Source organism: Vulpes lagopus, chromosome 3 (genome assembly GCF_018345385.1).
Source record: "Vulpes lagopus strain Blue_001 chromosome 3, ASM1834538v1, whole genome shotgun sequence".
Lineage (NCBI taxonomy): Eukaryota > Metazoa > Chordata > Mammalia > Carnivora > Canidae > Vulpes > Vulpes lagopus.
In genome coordinates this window covers 18,106,904-18,130,224 of record NC_054826.1, presented here as the reverse complement: position 1 = coordinate 18,130,224, position 23,321 = coordinate 18,106,904, and the positions used below count along the sequence as shown (strand labels likewise).

The following is a 23,321-nucleotide window of genomic DNA, read 5'->3' as shown; positions in this document are numbered from 1 at the left end:
ATCAGGCACTGCCCCAAGGGTTTCCATATATTAACTGCTTTTAATTGAATTATCTAGGGACAATAACCCTGTGAAGTAGATACTATTATATCTCTATCTTATAGAAGACAAAATTGAGGCACAGAGAAGTTGAGTAATTTGCCCAAGTTCACACAGCTAGAAAGTAGCAGAACTGAAGTTTGAACTGGGAGTCATGCCCTAGAACTTTTGCTCTTAACCACAACAATCTTGACTGCCTCAAATTCCAGTAGCTCTAAGAAGCTTCCTCTGACCTCAAGGCTGTCACATCTGTTTTCCCCTCATGCTTTGGTGATTCTGCAGTCAAGGCTTAGGGAGGCACACAGGCTCCTTCAGACTGGGAGGGTGCCATTTCCCACACTGCAGCAGTATTTTTCTGGTACTTATCTATGTGGATTGTGGCAGTCAGTGTACTACTAAGACAAATGTCTGCCTTCATAACATAGTCCAAAGCAGAAAATATTTAACCAGATGTGCTTATCAAGGCTCTTGTCCCCCCTTCGGAAATGTCCAAGCTGCTTTTAAGCTGATACTGTCCCCTTGTCCTGACCAAAGCATTTGATGAACCCTCTGGATTACATAACTTGATGTGAACTCTCTGCCCCTGGCCATAGGAGACAATGGTTCTTAGAGCACTGACATGAACATTTCCTGTCCTTCCCAGCTAATGAAGAACAGCCTTTCCAGGAAATGTGTTCTTTGTGAAGTCTGACATTAAGAGTGCACGAAGACAGCCTGAGAATGGGGTACAGTTAAATATGATTAAAAGTAGAAGATTAAAAACATTACAAAAATATTGCAGCAGGAAATAGAAAAGAATGAGAATTATGAGCAAGGCAGCTCTTACCACCCTTTGACCTCAAGAAGAAGTTACCTAGTTATAGGAGAAGGTAAAGGGGTGCTGTTACCATAAATCACTATTAAAATTCACATTAACAAAATTACATTTAAGAAATTAGATGAGAAGAGGGAAAGCTAATTGGATTCTGGTTTAGTCAAACTAATCAGTATTCTTTTCACAGGGAGAAGATAGGATTTATACAGAGGTGCCGTTGACATATTAATGGCCACTGTGAGTAGCACCAAATGGTTTGGTGTAACTGCTAGATATGCTTCAGCTCCTTAATCTAAGCTCATAGACATGAACTTAGAAAAATTATCTTCTAAGATACTTGGAGCCAGAATGCAGCCTTAACCTAGTGCCAGGTTCTAAGCAAAAGGTTTGAACATCTGTGGGCCTCCAAACCATGGGTGGATAGCCTGTGACAGAAATCCAGTGACAGTATGTGAGAGAGAAGGGTTTTAGAAAGATAATATGTGGGTGGGGTTGTAAGAAACAGCTTCCAAACTTGGAGAGAAGACCGGATCCTTTCCTTCTCCCCTAACCTGTCTCCAGCCACAGTAGGGTTTCTCCTTTATCCCTCTCCACTATAAACATTGGCATGCTACTTCAGCAAGGTTGCTAATGTCCACTCAGAATGTTTTACCTGGAGACCAGACTTTTGCTTCTAGCCACGATGGAGTAACAAGGACAAGAATTACCCTCCCTCTTGAAACAACCAGGAACCTAAAAGGTATATGAAACAGTGGTATTGAAGGCAGTGAATATAGCAAAAAAGGATAGTGATCTCTCTGAAGGCCAGAAGAAGAAGCACCCAAAAGGATATGAAGGGACAATGTTCAGCTCCCACTGTAGGGCCAGAAACAATGCCTATTTTTTTACAATATAGACTGAATACCATCATGATTCATGGAGAACTAGATAGGATACACAGATGGCTCTTGCCTCAGTATTGGGGAATAATTAGTTCTCATTATTGAACACTGGACATATTCTCCATTTCCACCAAACAAATCTTAAAACATATCCAAAAACATTGAGCTCTTTCCAAATAACTTAGCTCTATTCCAAAACAAAAGATGTGACTGCTGTTTTTTAGGAATACAAAAATATCCATCATCCAACAAGGTAAAATTCACAGTATGTAGCATCCAATAAAAAAGTACCCAAAAAAGCAGGGAAATGTGGGGACAAAAAACAATCAATTGCAACTGACCCAGAATTGACACAAATGTCAGAATCAGCAGCAAAGAACATTAAAACAGTTATAACCGATTCCATATGCTTGAAAAGTTATGTAGAGATTTGGAAGATACGATAAAGATCCAAATTGAACTGCTACAGATGAAAAATACAATGAATTTAACAGCAACAACAATCAGAGCATGATTGAGCTGTGACAACTTCAAGCAGCTAAATAAATGTGTAACTGTTATTCCCAAAAGTGGGATGGGAATGGCAGACAGCCTCTAAGATGGTCCCCCAATGGTTCTTTCCTGTTGGTATTCATGGTCTTCTTTAATTCCTGCCTCTTGAGTGTGGGATTAATTTATTAACTCATTTCTAATGAGTAAAATACGGCGTAAGTGACGAAATAGAACTTCCAAAATTAGATTACAAAAAGATTCTGGTTTCTATCTTGGGTGCTTTCTCTCTCACTCTCTCTTGGATCTCTTTTCTCTGGGGGAAGAGATGCCATGTCATGATGCAATCCTGTAGAGAGGGCTATCTGGCAAGGACCCAAGGCTGCCAACAAGCATGTGAATGGCTTTGGAACTGGATCATCTGAGATCTGCCAGTAGCTACGGGCCAAAACCTACATTGCAACCTCATGAGAGCTTCAGAGCTAGAAGCCCAGCTAAGCTGGACTTAGATTTCTGACCCATAGAAAGTGTGACATAATAAGTGTATATTATCTTCAGCTGCTAAATTTTGGAGTAATTTGTTACACAGCAATAAATAAGTCAGAAAAATATTTGTAGAAATAATGGCCAGAAAGTTTCCAACTTTGATGAAAACTATACACTCACAAGAAACACAATGAACTCCAAGCGTAAGAACAATGATGAAAATCACAGTTAGACACAGTATAATAAAGTTACTATAAACCAGTGACAATAAGGAAATCGTAAAAACAATCATTTAAAAAAATACAATAACAAAGCTAAGGATGAGAGCAGATTTCTTGGGAAAAAAATAAGCAAGAAGGAAGATCTCAAATTAATGATCTCTACTTCTACCTTGAGAAGCTGAAAAACAGGAGAGCAAATTAAAATTAAAACCAAAACCAAAATAACCTTGAAAACAAAGCTGGAGAATTATAAACTGATTTCAAGACTTAAAGCTACAGCAATTAAGACAGTAGGGTGTTGTGTAAAGATAGACAAAACAGGTCAGTGGAACAGACTAGAAAATCCAAAATAGATTCTTATGTATATGGACAAGTGATTTTTGACAAAGGTGCAATGGCAAGTTGCTACAGAAAGGGAACAAATGGTGCTGGAACAATAAAATATTCATATGCAAGAACAAAAAAAATGAACTAGTATGATCCATATCTCATAAACCACATACCAAAATAACCTCAAAATGAATCAGAGACCTAAATGATAACACTTCTAGAAGAAAATATAAGAAAAAAATTTTTCATAGCCTTGGCTTACGCAAAAATTTCCTAGCTACAACACCAAAATCAGTAATCTATAAAGGAAAAGATTGGACTTCATCACAATTAAGAACTTCTGCTCTTTGAGAGACACTGTTAAGAGGATGAAAAGATAAACCCAGGCTTTGGAAGAAGATATTTACAAGGCACACATCAGACTTGCAACCAGATGAAGAACTCTTAGGATTCAATAATAAAAACACAATTAACTCAACAAAAGTGAGCAAAAGATTTTGGTGACACTTCACCAAAGGAAATACATGTGTGTCACAGAAGAACATGAAGCGATGTTCAATTTCATTCTTCATTAGGGAAATGTAAATTCCCCTAAAACCATGATGAGCTCACCACGCACACTGATTCAAAAGGAAGAGGTGAAAAAGACTAACTAAACCAAGCATCGACCAGGATGTGAAGAAGCTGAAACTCTCATGCGCTGCTCTTAGGGAGGCAAAATGGTACAGCCACTTAGGTAAATGGTCTGCTGGTTACTCTCTTTTTCTAATGTGTATTTTTTCAATTTATAGAGATATAATTGATGTATACAACATTGTATAAGCTTAAGGTACTGACTTGATACGCTTAACAAGTTGACTTGGTATGCTTATATATTGCAAAATGATTACTACCCTAGGGTTAGTTAACACAAAATTATCATTTCTTTTTGGTGGTAAGGACATTTCTTTGTTTCAAATATTTATTTAAATTCTAGTTGGTTAATATATAGTGTGATATTGGTTATTGGTTTCAGAAGTAGAATTTAGTGATTCATCACTTACATATAGTACCCAGTGCTCATCATGACAAGTGCCCTCCTTGATACCCATCATCCATTTAGCCCATCCCCTGCCCACCTCGCCTCCATCAACCCACAGTTTGTTATCTATAGCTAGGGGTCTCTTATGGTTTGTTTCCCTCTCTCTTTTTCTCCCTTCTCCTATCTTTATCTGTTTTGTTCCTTAGATTCCACATGTGAGTGAAATCCTATGGTGTTTGTCATTCTCTGACTGACTCATTTCACTTAGCATAATACCCTCTGGCTCCATCCATATTGCTGCAAATGACAAGATTTCATTCTTTTTGGTGGTTGAGTAATATTCCATCATATATAAAAATACATATACCACATCTTCTTTATCCATTCAACCATAAATGAACCTTTAGGATTCTGACTATTGTTGATAATGCTGCTTTTAAAGCATCAGGGGGCAGATGCCCCTGCAAATCACTATTTTTGCATCCTTTGGGTAAATACCTAATCGTGCAATTACTGGGTCTTCTGTTAGTTCCATTTTTAACTTTTTGAGGAACCTCCATACTGTTTTCCAGGGTGGCTGCATTCCCACCAACAGTGTAAGAGGGTTCCCCTTTCTCACCAACATTTATTGTTTCCTCTGTTGTTAATTTTAACATTCTGATAGGTGTGAGGTATTATCTCATCATGGTTTTGATTTGTATTTCCCTAATGAGTGATGTTGAGCACCTTTTCTTGTGTCTGAAGGCCATCTGGTTGTAAGAACAGTTAAGATCTATTCTTTCACAATTTTCAAGTATCTAATATAGTATCATTAACTATAATCACCATGCTATACATTAGATTCCCAGAACGTATTCATCTTATAACTGGAAGTTTGTATTTTTGACAAACATCTCCCTATTTTCCTCACCTCTCAGCCTCTGGTAACTACCATTCTACTCTCTGTATCCATGAGTTCAGGTTTTTTTAGATTCCACACATAAATAATACCATACAGTATTTATCCTTCTCTGGCATAAGGCCTTTGAGGCCCATCCATGTTGTTACAAATGGCAGGATTTCCCTCTTTCTCATAGTTGAATAATATTCCATTCTATATTCTACATCTTCTTTATGCATCCATCAGTGAACACTTAGGTTGTTTCTATATCTAGGCTACTGTGAATAATGCTGCCAAAAACAAGGGAGTGCAGATATATCTTCAAAATTCTTTTCATTTCCTTTCAATATACACCTAGAAGAGAAATTGTTGGTCTTACGGTAGTTCAATTTTTAAAAATTTTTTGAGTCGCCTCTCTGCTATTTTCTATCATGGCTGTATCAGTGTACATTCCCACCAATAGTGCACAAAGGTATTTACCCAAGAGAAACGAAAGCATATGTCCATACAAAACCTCGTATACAAATGTTCATAGCAGCTTTATCTGTAATAGGCAAAAGTTAGAAACAATTCAAATGTCTATTAACGGTTGAATGGATAAACAAACTATGGTACATCCATACAGTGAAAACCTATTCAGCTATACAAAGAAATGGATTGTTTGTACTGGCAAAGTATGAATGAATTTCAAAATAGTTTGCTGAGTGAAAGAACCCAGACAAAAAAAAAAGTGAGTACCCGGTGTATGATTCCATTTCTCTGAAATTATAGAAAATGCAAACTAATCTATAAGGATAGAAAGTAGACCAGTAGGGTGGGAGTTGAGGGACAGTAGAAGGGAAAGAGGGAAGGATTAAAAGGGGCACAAGAAAACTTTTGGGTGTGATGGTTTTATGTCCATTATCTTGATTGTGGTGATGTTTCAGTGGGTGTCATTCATATGCCTCAACTTATCAAACTATACACCTTAAACTCATGTAGGTCATTGTGTATCACCTCAATAAAGCTTATACCTCAATGAAGCTGTTAAATTTCATAAAATTATACTTCAGTGAAGCTGTTAGTAAAAGAAAAGGAGAGCAAACCCAGATGTAGACAAACCGGTTTCTCTCTGTAAAGAAGTGAGATGCTTATGGTGACTAGCTGACATTGCATCTGAACAGCAATATAAGTTTGCTTCAAGTTGTAGTTGTTTCTTTGTCGTCTCAAACCTGTGGGGAAACCAGGAAGGTCAAGGTCATACTGTGCTCATCACGTATGTTCCATTTGTGGGGTCCGTAAGGCTTTGCTATCAAGTGTCCCAGTACTGCTAGTGTTGGAAGAATCTCTCTATTCTTGGAATCTCTCCATTTCACTACCTTTCTTGACTCTTTGGGCGTGGAAGTTATTAAGGGGAATATTAGTCATTAAAGTCAAGTTTTAGGCCAATTCCTGGGCCATGAACCTTTGCTAGGTACCTGCATCTGGTTCTTTTTGTTTCAGCAACACTCCCTATGAGGTGCAATTTAAAGAAAACAGACAAGAATTCTAATGAGATTCAAAACCATACTGGGTCCACCAGTCTTGGAATGACATTGAATGTGGCACCACTGCAGGTAGCAGCAAGGGGGAGAGATAAATGACACGCTCCCCTGAGATAGAAGCATGTCATGAGAGGAGAGATGCTGCCCAAACCTGGGTCGGCTGGTTCACAGCAGTCAGGTGGGAGAAGGCACCCACCTCAGCAGGGAATGACTCCCCACGCTGGGCCTCTACTAATACTTCCTTCCTATAGGTATCTATGCGTACATCACTATTCCTGAACTCTTTATACCAGGCCCTGGATGAGGCACTTTACAAGATACCCTTCATGCCAACCTTGCCAGCTAGCAGCTTAGTTAGAGGTTGCATTTGGCTTGGTGTGCCTTAGCTTCGCAAGCTGCTGCTGCTTCTCCCTCTTATCTGTTCTCCCATCACAAGGAATCCAGCGACAGACGGTCAGGATAGGGTCCATTCAGGGAGAAATGCTTCTTTAATTTTTTTTAAAGATTTTATTTTTTAAGTAATCTCAACACCCAGTGTGGTACTCAAACTCCCAACCCTGAGATCAAGAGTCACATGCTCTACTGACTGAGCCAGCCAGGCGCCCAAGGAGCAATGCTTTTAAATCCTACTTTACTCCAACACTCTTGGGTATGTTGTTCATTCTGCAGTGGCTGCTCCATCTCTGAGTTCTGTAACACATTCTGGGTGGGAAGAAGGGGGATGAGAAGAAAAAAGCTAGTGCATGTGGAACATATCTCCATTGTGACAGCCCCACCCAATGATACCCGCTTATCATTTGTTTACCAGAATTGGGTCATGTGGCCACCCCAGCTCTACCAACATCTGGGAAATGAGTGTTTCTAACTGGAAATATCAGGAAACCAAAGAAAGTCATGGTTGTGGGAAAAGGAAGAAAGGGAGCAGATGCACTGAATAGGAAACTATTTTTCCTTTTGAGGATAGCATTAATAACCCTATTTAACTGATGAGGAATCTAATGCTGAGGAGTTAGCAAAACTAGAAACTAAGAGAGATGAGATTAGAGCCAGCTACCTGGCTCTGGTCCCTGTGCACTTTCTCCCTGCGGCAGAAGGCACCTTGCTCTGAGGAGTGTGCCCCTGCATAGCATCACAGGTAGTGACATTCCCCCAAAACAGATATGAACAGGATATTCTGGCCTGTTCTTTTGCAAGATCAATAAAGAATTTCTTCCAGTGATTTCCTTCCTGCAGGGAAGTCAGCAAACTGATCTTCATACTATATATACATATATATATGTGTATGATAGATAGATAGATAGATAGATAGATAGATAGATAGATAGATAGATAGACAGACATATACTCTAGGAAATTGATTTAAGATTTACTGGAATAAGTATCGAGCTTTGTGTACATGTGATACTATTTGCTTAAGAAATGCAGGGTTTCCCCCACCTCTGAAATGAGGAACAAGGTCTCAGCTGTGTCTTATTCATGGAGTAGGCCAGAACGCATCACCGGCCTATGAGAACAGCCTAAATTCCTTTGTGTTCACCAAACACGTCATGCCTGCTGTCCCTCTCCTGACGGCAGACTGTTTTGTTACGTTGAGTGACCCCATTTGTACGCATGCCTGCTGCTTTTCTATAGGGTGATGGCTGAAAGAGAAGATGTCAATGTCCATCTCCTTCCTTCTCAGAAAAGGTACCAGAACCATGATCCCATAAACTCTCCTGTCAGTGGAAGCCCTGAGTTTCATGTGTGTAGATCAAAGTAAGCAGTAAACCCGTTTCACCAGTTTCAAGGGCCACAGAGTTGGCCCAGGCATATTACGGGCTCAACTCCAGTTCCTAATATTGATATGGCGCCATGTCTCCTGGGTGATAATCAAGCCAGATCCACGTATACTTTAGAAGTCACATACCTGCCATCTCTGGGACTTGGGGGTATGCAGGTCCTACTGTTTTTCTCTGCATTGAAACATCATAAAGGCAAAGAACACCTATACGTTTGAAACTCCTATATAAGCTGTTGTGTGTATGTTTGTAGTCAAATAATTTGCTTTTTCATAAAAGAATTATTTATTGTACATTATAAGATGTGTAAATAGACAGCATGAATGATGATAAGGCAATTTTCAAGGGACTCTGAAGATGATTGGCAAAACACCAAAAAATTCCTATCCCTTGCTAGATTTTTTTTTTTTTTTTTTTGGCCTCAGTTTGTAATATGGGTGTCCTTGGTGCTCGAATTACTCAGAAGAGTAGCAAATCTCCCTTCACTTGGTGTCTACCAAGTTAGATGATTCCTTCATGTTAAGGAACAACATGAAATTAGTATTTGACTGAGTCTGGCCTTAAATGTCAGGATTTCCTTTCCTCTATTGAAGATGCCATGTGGAGGAACTGTACCCTTTCAGCCAAGGAGATATTTCTTGTCTCTGGTTTGGTTTGTTTGGATATTTTTGGCAGTGAACACTTGCGTTTGTTTGCATGTTTATAAAGAGTCCTTTATTTCACCCTGTGTGAACTTGACATTTCACTTTTAATATAAATAAATTGCAAATAAAGCAGTAGTCGTTTAACCCTGTGCCAACCAGAGTAGCTAAATACAAAAACCGAAAGTCTGGAAGCTTCCAGATGTGTCTGCTTTTGTTAGAATGACAGTCGCCCTGCTGCAGCACAAAGCTAAATAGTTCAGAGAAGTGGTAAGAGCCAGAGGTGTTTTCAGTTTCCTAGTCACCACTCAGCTGTCCTTCCCAGCGACAGTAATCAAGCCATTTTGACATTTTGGCTTTGTTAAATGAGCTGAATGATGGAAGCCCAAATCCTGCCTCTGACCAATACTTGCACAATGACCTCTGGTCTCTTCTCTTTCTCCCCTGAGCACACAGGAACATACCACCTGTATGTCTTTGTGCAAACAAACTGACCTTTTTGAGATTTTTTTTGCACCTCTGAAATGCCGATAATGCTACTTCTCTCACAGAGTTGTTTTGAGGATAAAATGAACTGTGAACATATCTTGCCCTGTGTCTGGAATAAAGTGTGTCTAAATGATGTTGAGAACCCTGATCTCTAAGAAAACCTAAGTTTTTTCCTGTCCCCAGGGCTGGTTCACAGGCATGCAGCTGGTGGGGCCAGACAGGGCTCCATGCTTCAAAGAGCCCCCACCCTTGGGCTCATGCTCTGCTGGCACCATCTTGAAGTTGTTAATACTTTTTGAACAAAGGACCCATCCACATTTCCAATTTCCACTGAGCCCTACATATTATGCAGCCAATGTGCTTACCCATTTTTTTTTATTCTTTTGCCCCTTTCTTGAACTTTTTGGGTTTGAAGAACTAGATGTCCTCTTGTTTACCCAGGTGGCTCATTCCATAGGTTGCCCATAAGGCATTCTGGTGGCCCTAGGGAGGCCGATGATGGAACTCTACTTTTCAGTCCTGACCTAGGCCTTCTCCTTCTCCTGCAGTGTTGCCACCATGCTTCTGGTTAAGGGGTATGTGAATAGATCAGGAAATAATTGTGAACCATAAAGCTTTCCTTAAAAGAATGTGTCTACTCACAGCTTCTAGGTGACCCAGCACAGAAATCATCTAAAGGGGCCCATCGGCAGCCAAAGTTGTCAGGTCCTTGGTGGGTTTTGATTTAATGATCTGTTCTTTAATTTTCCCCATCAGGGACAGACCCAGCCTGAGCTTATGTAATTTGGGACCCAGTTTTGAAAAGAGAAGTACAACATTAGAAATGCGTAATTACGCTCAGGGCCTTGCAAGGGACACATGCTAGTAAAGGAGCCCGAAGCCCGTGCTTTCTTAATTTCCCAGCAAACCTGGGAATCCGTCCTCCCCCTATATAGCAAGGAGCTTCCAGCTTTCTCCTACTCTGCTTATGAGAACAGAAAATGATCATTCCAACACCCTGGCCTATTCTTTCATACCATGTTGCTTTTTATACTTATATCATAGTCATAAGCAGAGTATGATAAGATATTGCGTAAGGGATCTTGAGCTTAACATTGTTTAGCTCCTATGAATGTCAGACTTCCTCAGACCCAGGTTCCATCTCTGCTTAATTCTTTAAGTGCCTTCATCTGTTCCTACCCTTTGGCACCATGCAGTTGCCAGAGGCTTGTTTATTTAAGTTCCCAGCCCCGAGGTCTTCCCTAAGCTTCAGACTTGAATGTGCAGTGGCCTCCTTGACACCTTCCTGTGGGTCTTCTCTTTCCCACACTCTCCCCCATCTGTCATAGTTCTGTTGCTTCTTTCTCCAAAGTAAACCTCAAATCCAGCCCCCCTCCCTCCTTCTTTTACATCCCCACTGTCACCATCCCAATCCAGGTCACCTCAACCTCCTATATGGTCTCCCCATAACCACAAATACAGTCTCTGTTTAGCACCCAAAATAATATTCTAAAACCTAAATCAGATAAACAGAAAATCCACCGATAACCTGGATCACTGCCATCCCCAATTTAATATCCCTTAATGGCTTCTCATTGGGTTTTAAATAAAATTCATGATTGTGGTCCATATAGTCCCCACATGATCTGCCTCCAGCCTCATCTCCACCACTCTCCTCTTTTAACTACAAAGCCTGTTGCAAGTCCTCCAACTCCCTCCTGTCTCCAACCTTACCCTATGCTGTGTCCCCTGACCTGGGGGCCCTCACCTCTGCTCTTTAATGATGGGCACCTCTGTTCATCTCTATACTAAGACATCAAGAAAAGCTTTCCAGTCCACTTTGGGAGTGTAAGGCTACCCCTGCCATGATCACTCTACCCTATTTGCTTCCTTTACAGTCAGAACCTAGTATTTTTTGAAATCACATACTGTTTTGTTGTTTGTTTGTTCACTTGTTCAATGTCTATTCTTCCATTAAGCTGCAAGCTCATGAGAAGGCAAGCACTGTGTCTGTTTTTTCCCTCATGTATACTATATGCCTTGGATAGTGACCAGAGAAACTGGCACAAAACACGTATCTGTTAAATGAATGAATGGATGAGCTACCTTCAAACATGGAACAGATGTCATTATATTTGTCATAGTAAATTTAATTGTTCCTATCTATTTTTCCCTACCTGACTATGAACTCTATAGGAAGGTTATAAATAATATTTATTTTCTGAATATATTGCCAATACTTAACACAGTGCTCAAGATCCACATATCCTACTAAGTACTCAATTAATGCATATTTAATCAAATTAGCTACCAAATTATTGATGATCACCAGCTCTCCACTTAGCGACATTCAATGAAACACAAGAGAGATGATCATCTCAGCTGGAGGAGCAGATCATCAGGAGAGAGTTTTTTTAGAATTTACCCAGAAATAGGATAAACAAATGTTAATTTTGCAGTAGTATGTTTGAGAGGTACTTGAGATAGTAGATAACACCATGCCACTAACTGAAGTGGTAATGTAGGTATATTACTGTAGTTTGTACACAGGAAGAAAATCCCAACTTTTCCCTGAGCATATCAGCATGATTTTCTGTGATAGATTAAGGTCTAACTCATCCAGTAGTTGTCCAATAAAGATTTACATATTTAATGAAATACCAATTGTCACTTTTGAATTTTTTGATATGATGGAGCTGTTTATCTCCCCGACTAAATTACAATCTTATTGAAAGTAAAATCCTGGAGATATAATTGCCATTTCTTTGAGTATTCCATAATAATGCACCATATTTTTTGCAGAGAGAATGCTCAGTAAATGTTGACTGATACATACCATATTTCTACCCTGTATGTCAAGGCATAAAATCAGGTACTTCACTGGTACTTCATTGTTATTTAGGGGTGTCAAAGTGGTAATCTGCCTTCTTGCTAATTCCCAAATCTGAAAGGGGTCTTACCTATCACCTGGTGACACCTTCATTTTCCAGACAAGGAAACAGTCCAGAGAAGATAAGTGTCTTGCTAAAGTGGTACCAGGGCAGGAACTAGGCTCTGGTATTCCCAACTTGGGCTCCCATATTTATTCTACTGTAGGATGCTGAGGGTGTGGTTGCAGAAAGATAAGAAAAGAAATTAGATATGATTCATTTAAGTTATAGATTATTTAATGAAATTCTTGAGCATTGAAAAATATTTTTATTTTATCAGTTTCATCAGCGAAAGCACAGTAATGATTTCAAGGTTAATGCTAAATTAATTTGCCTCATAAAGACTCCATTGTATCAAAACAGGGAGGAAATGTACAGAATTAGACTGGTCATATTTCATAGAGACACTGTTTGTGATTTATGATACTGTCCCATTATTTTTCATAAGACATAATTCATCTCAAGGCTTTAATTTATGATTATTTTATCTTTCTACAATAGGAAAAAGGCATTTTCCCCCCAAGACAAATAAATAGCTAGCAGAAAGTGCTTATTTATAAAGCTAGATTTTAACTTTCGGTTTACCCTTTTTTTCTTGATTTTGATAAATATTAAAAGTTAGTGTAAGCCCCAGGTCAAGATATAGAGAGACTCTGAACAAAGACCCTCCATTAATTTGAATTTTCCCAGATGACCCAGACTGACCACACAGTTAAAAGACTTCTCTCCTACTTGAAAGTTGCATGTCTTACAGGGCTAGAGGGTCCCCAAAAGTGGTATCTTACAGTTCTTTGGGAAGATCTGTTCTCTCCTCACTGAGCGGAATGCCAGTACAGGGGGGGGATTAGCTCCTGCTGCTCCTGCTTAGCTGAGACTTTTAAAAAATATATCACCCAGATCTCATTCCAGACCAATCCAATTTGAATTCTGAGCGTCTGTATTCTACATATTTAAAATATTTGAAATGACACAAACCTGATGTGTAGCCTGGGTTGAAAACCACTGGTCTGAATGGGTTCCTCTGCCCAGACGGAGCTGCTCTGTCCCAGTCCCACATGCAGAATGACAAGGATGACAAGGCTGGTACTACCAGAGCCTATTCATGTTTTCCAATCCTGAGCTGAGGAGTGGGGAAGAGAATGGCAGCTCCAGGTGTGTGCCTGGAAGACAGATTTTGTTTTGTTTTGTTTTAGTCTTTCTGCCAAACGTGAAGAAAAAAAAGAGAAACAAAAGCCTCCACTATCTCTGAGAGCAGAATTGTTGTATTTTTTTTTTTAACCTCAGCTCTATTAACATTTGAAGCTGGATATTTCTTTGTTGTCAAGGGCGGCCTGGTGCGTTATAGGATGTTTGGCAGCACCCCTGGCCTCCGCCCATTAGATGTTGTGACAACTATAAAATGTCTCCAAATGCTCTCTAGGAACAGGGAATGGCCCCTGGTGGACATAGCCCAGACCTACCCAGCAGCAGAGGCTCTGATGGCTAATTTGGTGGTAACTGTTGCCCGAGGAAGGCAAGTATGGCTTGTTGGTGAAAACATCAGTGGAAATGACAATTTTGGCCAAGGCAGCAAGGGAAACCCTGAAGGCAGTCATAGTGCCCATGACTGTAGGCCAGTGGTGGGTGGTGACAGAGACTTCAGCTGGTGAAGCTAGGCTCCAGACAAAGGGAGCCAGAAGGTGGGGAGCAGGTGCAGACTCTTCAAAAAGAGGTAGGGTGTTGGTTGAACTTTGGCGCTGGTGGAAAGAAACATGAAAGGTGTGTGGAAGTGTTGGTAGGTGACTTGAATGCCACTGCAGAAGGACTGACATGTCACAGTTGGGTCGGACTCTTGAGAACAGCCAATGAGAAGCAGCTATCCTTGATAAGGCAAGATTCCCAGATGGTAAGTCAATGGAATGAAAAGAAGAGAAGGCTTGGCTTTGAAATCTTCTCAAGATTTATTTGACACTATAATTAATGTTTCATTAGTCATAGGTATTGAAGTAGGACCTGAAAAGTTATACCACATTTCCTTTCACCCTCAAAAATTCAGTCCTCCTTTGATAAAAGAGGAAAGTAGGTTAGAAAGAACAAATGGGAGTGATTTTCAAAGCCTAAGATTAGTCCTGACTCCATAATTTAAGTCATGTAGTTCTACCATATAGGCTCAGAAGGGACCATCATTTCATCAGTGCATTTCTAGGATATTCTCATATAGCAAGATCCCGCCTTACCTCTACACTGACAGAGGCAGTTATCGCTTTTGGTAAAATGATGGATAACACAATATATATACACACAGTAATATATATGTATATACACACACACTTGTATATATATATATACAATTCATTATATATATATAGTTTGTATATATAATAATATATAATTATAAAATATGTACAGTTAATTCTTGAAACAAACAAAAGGCAATTCAGAAACAGTTTCCAGAATTGGGTCACATAATGCATCAGGTTTTCTGGGCTTAGGGAGCATGTGACTTTCTTTTAATAGAGAATCATAAATTTTAAAGCAGAAAGTGATGTTAGAGGTTATGGTTCATCAACTATCAATCTTAATAAAGACCATGAACGATGAAAATGTTGTATGAGCCGATTCTAACTTTGAAAATGCATTTGGCTAAATATACGTATATATATTTAGCCATTTCCCTTTCAGACTTAGAAACTGCAATTTTACCACTGCTTATCCAATAGTTTAGTAAATGTACTGTTAATTCAGCATCTTCAAGTGTTTCAGTGGAAATAAACTACTTGCCACTTGGAAAAATTGTTGAAATGTGTTTGGAGAACACTACACCAAGGTTTAGCTGGTCGCGATCCAGGTCCCATATCACGTTGCAAACAGGCTGCTTTTAGACCAGCTCAGCTTGTGCTTACTTTTTTTTTTTTTTTTTTTTTTTTTAAGGTCATGGAAGCTGAAGGTTGAAAAGCAAACAGAAAACACACACACACACACACACACACACACACACACACACATTTTCTTCGGCTCAGAGATAAGCAGGAAACCCAAAGAACATGTTCTTAACAATCAGACCTCAGTAATAATACTGAATAGAAAGTCAACCAAGTAGATCTGACAAAAGTCCAGGCAGACATCCAAGAGATTCCTGTGGTGAGATGCTGAGTCATTCCCTGGGCCTCTCTTCCTCATCTGTACATTGGGGATATAAGCAATGAAGCCTGCATCACTATGAAAGTATGACCTCGTTGGTAAATCATGGAAAAAATGTATATAAATGCATGGAGCATTTCTGAAAGACATCCTCTCAAGAGATACAGGTAGAGTTAATGCACAGTCCCATATTCTGAATGATGGGTTGAAACATGTTGTTGGTAGCATCATGATCCCCTCTAAGCTAATTCCAAGTTCATCACACCTATTACCTCTACAACTGCATATAACCTTATGCACCTGACTTCACCAATCTTCAGCTAGTCCTAGTTCTGCATCTGGCTTGCTGTGGATTGAGGGGAAATTACCCTCTCTGAGCATTGCTTTCCTCTCCATTCTTGCTCTGCCGAATGGAGAGAGAGAGAAGTAGGTTAATCTCTGGGGCCTCCAGCTCTCCCATTTAATGGTCAAGGTCAAGATGAGTTGGCTATTGTGTGCTGATGCCCTGGTCCACTCACTCCTACAAGAGTCTCTATCTTGCTAGAAGTTACAGGAATTTTCCATACAATTAAGAGAAAGGAGAGGCTCTGAGCTGGTGTGTGTGTGTGTGTGTGTGTGTGTGTGTGTGTGTGTGTGTCCAGGTGATAGAGAAGAGGGGTGGGAAGACTTGGGAAAGATGTTGAATGCTGAAGCTTGCATGCTCCAGAGAAAGCCCTGTTGAGTGAAAACAAGACACAGTTCCAGCACAGGCCACTCCTCTGATCTGCAGAGGTGTGAGGTGCATAAAGAACATTGGAAGGCCTCTCCTTAGACATGATGTGAGGCCCAGTGAGACTTAGGATCTGTGATGTTGACTGGGACCCTGAGCTGTAAATGCCATCGGTAGATTTGCAGCAAAAACATCCCCACGAGTGCAAGAAGATTCTACAAGTAAGAGTATTTGGATTTAAAATGTTAAATAACCAAAGGAAATCACCTGTGTATGAGGTATGACCTCATTTCTGCATATGATCAAGAAAATATTTACAAAGTCATAGGTTGTTTTGGAAATGTGATCCTGAGACTTTAGGGAATGGAACTGGTAGGGATAGATAGAGAAGGTAAAGGTGGAAAGAGGCTTGCTTTTTATTGTAGTGTGTTAAAAAAAAATCATGCAAGTTTAACCTCTGTAATAAAAGTACTAATTAAGGGTGCCTAGGTGGCTTAGCAGTTGAGCATCTGCCTTTGGCTCAGGTCATGATCCCGGTGTCCTGCGATCGAGTACTATATCTGGCTCCCTGAAGGGAACCTGCTTCTCCCTCTGCCTGTGTGTCTGCCTCTCTCTGTGTCTCTCATGAATAAATAAAATCCTTTTATTTTTTTTAGGTACTAGTTAGTTCTAGACATATAGGTGAGATATGACATGAAATGTGCAATTTAAGAGGTTTGTGAACCACTTCCCAACCAGCAGGTCATGGGAAGTCCTGGGTTGCCTTGAGTTAAACATCCCTCATGAGAGAATGTCACGTGATGAGAAGGTTTGGGCTTCCAAGCAAGGAGCCTGGCCCCATCACCTAACGTGGAACAACTGTACAGCCCTGAGCCTGTTAACCTCTGGGCCTGTTTTCTCTATAAACCATGACAGGAACACCCATTTTGTAGATGGTGGGGTGGCATCAGACAACAGAAGTGCTAGCTTTTATTACTATTTTTAAACAGTAGGTAATTTGATTTGCCCTGTCCAACCATTATTCATTGTCCCATCCAGGATCTGCCCCGACATAGAATCTAATGCCGACGGATTGATTTTACAAACACTTCCATCGCACTCACTACATGCTAGGCACGCTTCTAAATGCCACACACATTGTAACTCATTTAGTCCTCAGAGGAACCCAGGAGGGAGGTATTGTGATTCTCATCCCCATTTTATAGAAAACAGAGGCACAGAGAGGTCAAGGAATTTGCTCCAAGTCACAGAGGCAGCAGGTGGCGAAGCCAGGATTCCAGTCCACACGCCAAGCAGAGTGCTTGCCCTAAACCTCTGTGCCTCTGTACAAAACTAGAAAGTCTCACCTGGTGGTTTGAAAACAATTGGCCTTCTCAGGAGGGGAATGTGCTAGATATCCAAGTCAGAGATCTTCCCATCCTCAGGTCTGGGAGTTAAACAGGAACTCACAGATTCATTAGCTTCCAGATGGAAGCAGAAGAAAAAGCCTCTGCTCCGCTCAGCCTCAGCAGTTGTAGAAAATGCCTCCTGGGCCTCCCCATACTCAAGCTCATGCTCTATCTTATCATACCTGTGCCTCTGCTGCTCCATGCAAACACGAACTGTTGAATTATGCTGTTTACTGCATCCAATAAGCATTGATTGGGTGCCCAATATATGCCTGGGAAAGCACTCTAAATGACCAGCACCTGCCCCCAGGAAGCCTAAGGACTGCGACTGGAGGGCACTAGGAAATACACAGGAAAATATAACCAACAATAGGATAACAGATGGAAGGTGCTGAGTGAGTTTAGGGATGTGATTCAGCCTGTGGCAGGACAATTCAAAGTAGAGTCTGCCCACAGGAATGGATATGAGAAGAGGACATGCTGGAAGCCTGGACTTTCTTTGCATAATGAGACTCACCTGACATCCACATCCGTCCTGAAGTTCAGTCACTGGAAGTATTAGGATACCCCAGAGTTTGCCTCCTAGGGGTTAAACTGGTGGCTATCCTATTGTGAATGATGGAGATTGCTTCCTCCAGAAATGCTTCCAGTGCTGCTTGAGCCTGAGTTAGCCCCTTCTCTGTCCTCCCAGGTCACCCTGGGCAGATTCTCAGCTTTGCAATTTGGACAAGTTTCCTAAGGATCTACTTAAACCAGATGGAACAGGTTTCTGCTGAAGACATCCTTGAGCTCCTGTGTTGTTTGTATGGAGTTCTCTTCAAACATATTTGGCTATAGACTCTCATTTGAGGAATCCATGTTAACTAGAACTCTGAGGAACACCATTTAGAAGTGCTGGGCTAGCTGCAGAGGAAAAAGAAATCCTGGGACAGGCTCTACCCTCAAGGACTCAGATTTTACTGCGGAAGACAAAACCATAAACGAGGAATTACAGTGTAGTTGGCTAAGTGCTCGATGGCAGGTGTGTGCAGGGATGTGGGAGCAGAAGGGCTCATAGGGACAATACAGCTCAGAGAAGGCTTCGAAGAGAGGCTGACATGGAGCTGAGTTTTCAGGAGTGAATTGGCATCCACCAAGATAAAGGGAAGGGCACCGCAGATAGAAGGCACTCAAGCACAAAGGCATAGAATTAGGAACAGCACAACTATTCAAGAGACAGCCACTATTTGTAGGTGAAGCATGAGTGTTCTTGGAAAACAAATGCCAAGTGGGCATGGAGGAGGGAGCCAGGAGGTGCCAGTGGAGTGATGTGACAAAGCCTCATGGAAATATGGTCTGGAAATCAGTACCTGTGTGTTGTTCCTAATCCTACAGCAAGGACAGGAAACCATGTCAGAGCCATGCTATGGTCAGAACTCAGGGTCCATGAGAGAAGTCATGAACTGATGCCAGACCACCTGGCTGCACCTTGCCTCTCTCCCTCGTCCCATCTTTGCTTCAGGCCTTCCAGTTTGTGTGCTGGTTGGCTGGCCCACCAAGGTCAACCTTCCTGCTGTGTCCCTTACTCTACCCCTGTCCTTGTCTACCCGGCCACACCAACTTTTGCTTCCAGCATCAACGCAGAGATGATGGTTTATTTGTTGAAGCATGCCTACCCTCGCTCCTTCCCCCAATTCCAGACGACCAGGCCCAAAATGATTAGGAAAGACATCAGATCTAGAAGGCATCTTCATAGAAACTAGAATTGAGACCATGGATGAGATTAGCAAGGTAGAACTTGAAAAAGGAGAGGAGAGGGTCAAAAAGAAATTTGAGCCATTATCTACTTTCAGGGGGACTAGAAAGGAGATCGGGCAACAAGGGAGGCTATAAAGTAATATTCAAGAAGATTGAGAAAGAACCAAAAGAACACAGCGCTATGGTCGGTGACTGGTAAATGACGGAGGGGTGTTCATGGTGCTGAGTACTGCAGAGATTGCAGAGGGTGACTTGAGAACAGGTCAGTGGACTTGGCAATCCAGAAGCCAGACAACCTGCTAAAGAGACATTCCAGTTGTGTGGTGGTGGCCGAGCACAACCAGGTAACGGTAAAGGAAGTGAAGGCAAAAAGAAAGATCTTTCCAGAGGTTTAATGGTGAAGGAAATAAGTTTAGTCAATGTAATTCTTTTCATTCTTACACATCTACTCTGTTCAAGGATGATCAATGATCGAAATTAAAAAAAAATAAATAAAAGTGTCTAAAGCTGCCCCAATACCAAGTCTAATTGAGAAGGTGAGCTACACAGAAAAAGCTGAAAATACAAGGCGCTGCACAATTGTTTGCCACTTGCAATCCTAAGTCCTGTTCTCGTGCCACACTTCGTCTGTCTCTAATTTCCTCCAGTCCCTCAGCTTCAGAGACCACCTGTGACATAAGCCCCAGGTACTAACGATGACTCCCAAGATGTGCCTCAGGTCCCGGCCTGGACCCCAGTCTCCAGCTCTGGGTGCTCTCATCTCCACTCCCAGGATTTTCCCCCGTGGATTCCAGAGCTGCACTCATGACCCTTTTAGTATTGGTGCCAGAACACCGAAAGTCAAATTTGGGACCACTTTACTACAAATGCTTCCCTTAGCTTTAGGACTTTAAGGCAGCGGTTTTCAAACTCTGTTTCCTGGAGACCTGGACATGACCCCGAGCTCCGCTTCAGAAAAGCGCACGGAGAGGCCTTATATATACAACACCCATACCCCCAATTCACTTTCTGTTTCTACTCTTTGTTTTTTCTGTGACCAGTTTCTAAGTTATGCTCTTGCTGGAGACACAGCTCCTGGGGGAAGCCAGCTCATTCTGTGTTTCCTAGCCATAAGCCTGGGGGAGGTTTAGGACCCAAGAAGGGTACTGTGGGGGTCAGGGGGCTGTGCAGGGTAGGATGTTGAGCAGCATCCCTGGCCTTTGCCCCTAGATGCCAGTAGCACCTTCTCCTTAGATGGGACAACCAAAAATATCTCCAGACATCACCAGTGTCCCCTGATTGAGAACCACCACTGCTGGTTCTTCTGCTCCTGCAAAGCAATATTTGCAATTACAATGGCTAATTTTTCGCCCCAAGACAGATGACATCCTTGGGCCAGAGGGAGCAAGGAGGGGAAAGCCCTCGCCCCTTGTTTTGTAATCCTCTCACCTACCAGCTAGTTCTGTGTCTTTTCTTCATGCAACACTGAACCCTCCAGCTCAGACCTCCAGGTCCCGAGTTGATAATCTCATTACAACTAATCCTGTTTACGGCCACTCTCTTGGCAGAACAATCTCGCCAGGACCTTTCCTTGCTACCCACTGTTCTTGCTGCTCCATTGTTACTGGGGACTGTGGCCTGGCTGTGGATAAGCTTTCATTGATAGGGCTTATCCTGTTTACGGGGAGTCTGCAGAAGGGCCTCATCAAATACTTCCATCCCTTCCTTCAATAAATGGCTCCCTTTGATCTGTGCAAGGCAAAATAGTGTTTATCAGAAGCTGGGCTTCCTCTAGCTGATGGTGGGGACATCCTGTCCCAGAAAGCGCCCCAAAATAACACTTTCTGAATTTCAGAATATTTCCAGGTTTCTCTTTTTTTGTAAGGATTTTTTTGTTTGTTTTTTGTTTTTTTTTTTCCAGGGTATCTCTTTATGGCAAGTGAAAAAAAGAGGCTGATTTTAGCTTTTGGAGCCTTAGGCAAAATAGAGCTGAACGGTTTTCTGCAGGACACCACTAAGCAGGAGAGAATGACAAGCCGGATGATGATATAAATATTTGGAATTAGGACAACATACAAGATTAGGGTTGGCCAGGTGAGATCCATTTGTACTGTTAATTTAAAATTTAAGTTATCTAACAAGGTGAGAAAGAGGTCATGGGTGTTAGTCATCTAAATAACAGGGTGATAGAAGCTAGGTCAGTTATGCGGATGAATAATAAGTGGAATTTTACAGCTTTCTTGGCTTTTAAGAAATTGCCAGGTGAAGACAGATTCTCCATCTACACCAGTGGTTCTCAAAGTGCAGGTCCTAAAACCAGCAAGATCCTCAGGGCGCTTGTTAGAAATATAAATTCTCAGGCCCCATCCCAGATACCGAATTGACAGCTCTGGGTGCGGGCCCGAATTGACAGCTCTGGGTGCGGGCCAGCAATGTGTGTGCTAACAAGTCCTCCCAGGAATTCTGAAGCTTGCCTGAGTTTGAGAAGGACACATCTAGGTTAATTATCCTCGAACTGCAGTGTACACAAGAATGACTCAGGAAACTAAAATGCAGATTCCCAGACCCCATCCCTGAAGATACAGATTCCCTTTGTCTATGGTGGGCCCTGGAAGTGGGCTTGATTCATGAGCATCCCAGCATGATTTGGAGACCAGGGTCCAAGGCCCGAGCTTAGGGAAGCACTGACCTGCACACTCAGGAGCAGTAGAAATTTTCCATAGTGCTCTAGTCCTGCTCTGAAGGGACTCCCTTCACAGCAAAGAATGAGTGGGTATCACAGTTCAGCTTCCCTCCCCAGTCATTCCGTGAAACTGGCTGCTAGGATTACCTATTGTAGCAGGTGGTTCGTTTCAGGATTACTCCAATACTAGAAGGTAGACCGGCCCCATCAGTTCTTTTCATGCTGACATCTGAAGCACTTTGCTAACTCCTAACCTGGGTTGGGCTCACACCACTGGCCTGGAAGCGAAAGCTTTTTATCCCATTACTAGTTTCTTGAACCACAATCCAAGACATGGCTAGGTTTTCCCAGGAGTTTCATTTTGCACAGCTGATGCATTCCAGTCATTGTTGGGATGCATTTCCTTCTCCTCTTTCCTTCCAGCCCCTGGACTATGGCATGTGTGCATATACAGGCTCCTAGGATGAACATCCTCAAATCCCAACCTCTCTCCCAGGAGCTGTGTCTCTCTACAGAACTGCGTTGGCCGAGACTCCTCTCAACCGAATTCCAGCTCAGAGAGGCAGCTACTGGGTATCAATATCAGCTTCCAGGTAGAGTATTGCTCTGATTTGCCTCCTGCCCTCCCAGCCTTGTCTCCCATGTCCCTTTAGATTTCTTACCACTCCACTTTTCTGCTACTGCTCAGGGTGTCTCAGGGCTCTGTTCTTGGCTCTCCACTAATGAAAGACAGTATTTCTCATATGGCTCACTGTGATCTGTGCTCAACACCCTTTTTTCAGTTAATCTTTGGCACCCTACAGAGATGGTCATCCTTTGTTCCCAGTCACTACAACCTCACTGGCCTCTATTTGGAGCCCCACGCATAATGGATGGGGTTCCAATAGAGCCACTGTGTACAGTGTGCAGTTTGCACAGTTCCCAGGTAGACACCTGGGAAAGAGGGCAAGTATAGACTAAAATCCAGCTTGCACTCTGCTCACCAAGATGAGTGCCTGTCACTGTGCTGTGGACATCAGGAGGACAGTGCACTGTGGGTTTTTTATGACAAATATTTATATAAGTACATAATTACATAAGATTATCAGCTGAGACTAGATTAGTGTGTTTTGCTGTCGTCTCATTGTTGATGTAAAAATGAAGACTTTCTGAGTGCTTGAAAATATTTTATGGGAAATAGTTAACTCATAGATTTTATTTCTTA

General features: G+C 41.7%; 1 protein-coding gene across 2 annotated transcripts in view; it reads left to right on the top strand.

The window, feature by feature from the left end:
* Nucleotides 1–23,321, top strand: part of LIFR (LIF receptor subunit alpha) — a 238,596-nt gene that overhangs the window by 104,522 nt on the left and 110,753 nt on the right. The window contains exons 5-6 of one of the 2 annotated variants that reach the window (XM_041748761.1): nucleotides 21,356–21,528; nucleotides 22,541–22,710. The exons of the other annotated variant lie outside the window; for it this stretch is intronic. The gene's annotated coding sequence lies outside the window, so the exon portion shown is untranslated. The remainder of the gene's footprint in view (nucleotides 1–21,355; nucleotides 21,529–22,540; nucleotides 22,711–23,321) is intronic. 2 annotated transcript variants of the gene reach the window in all.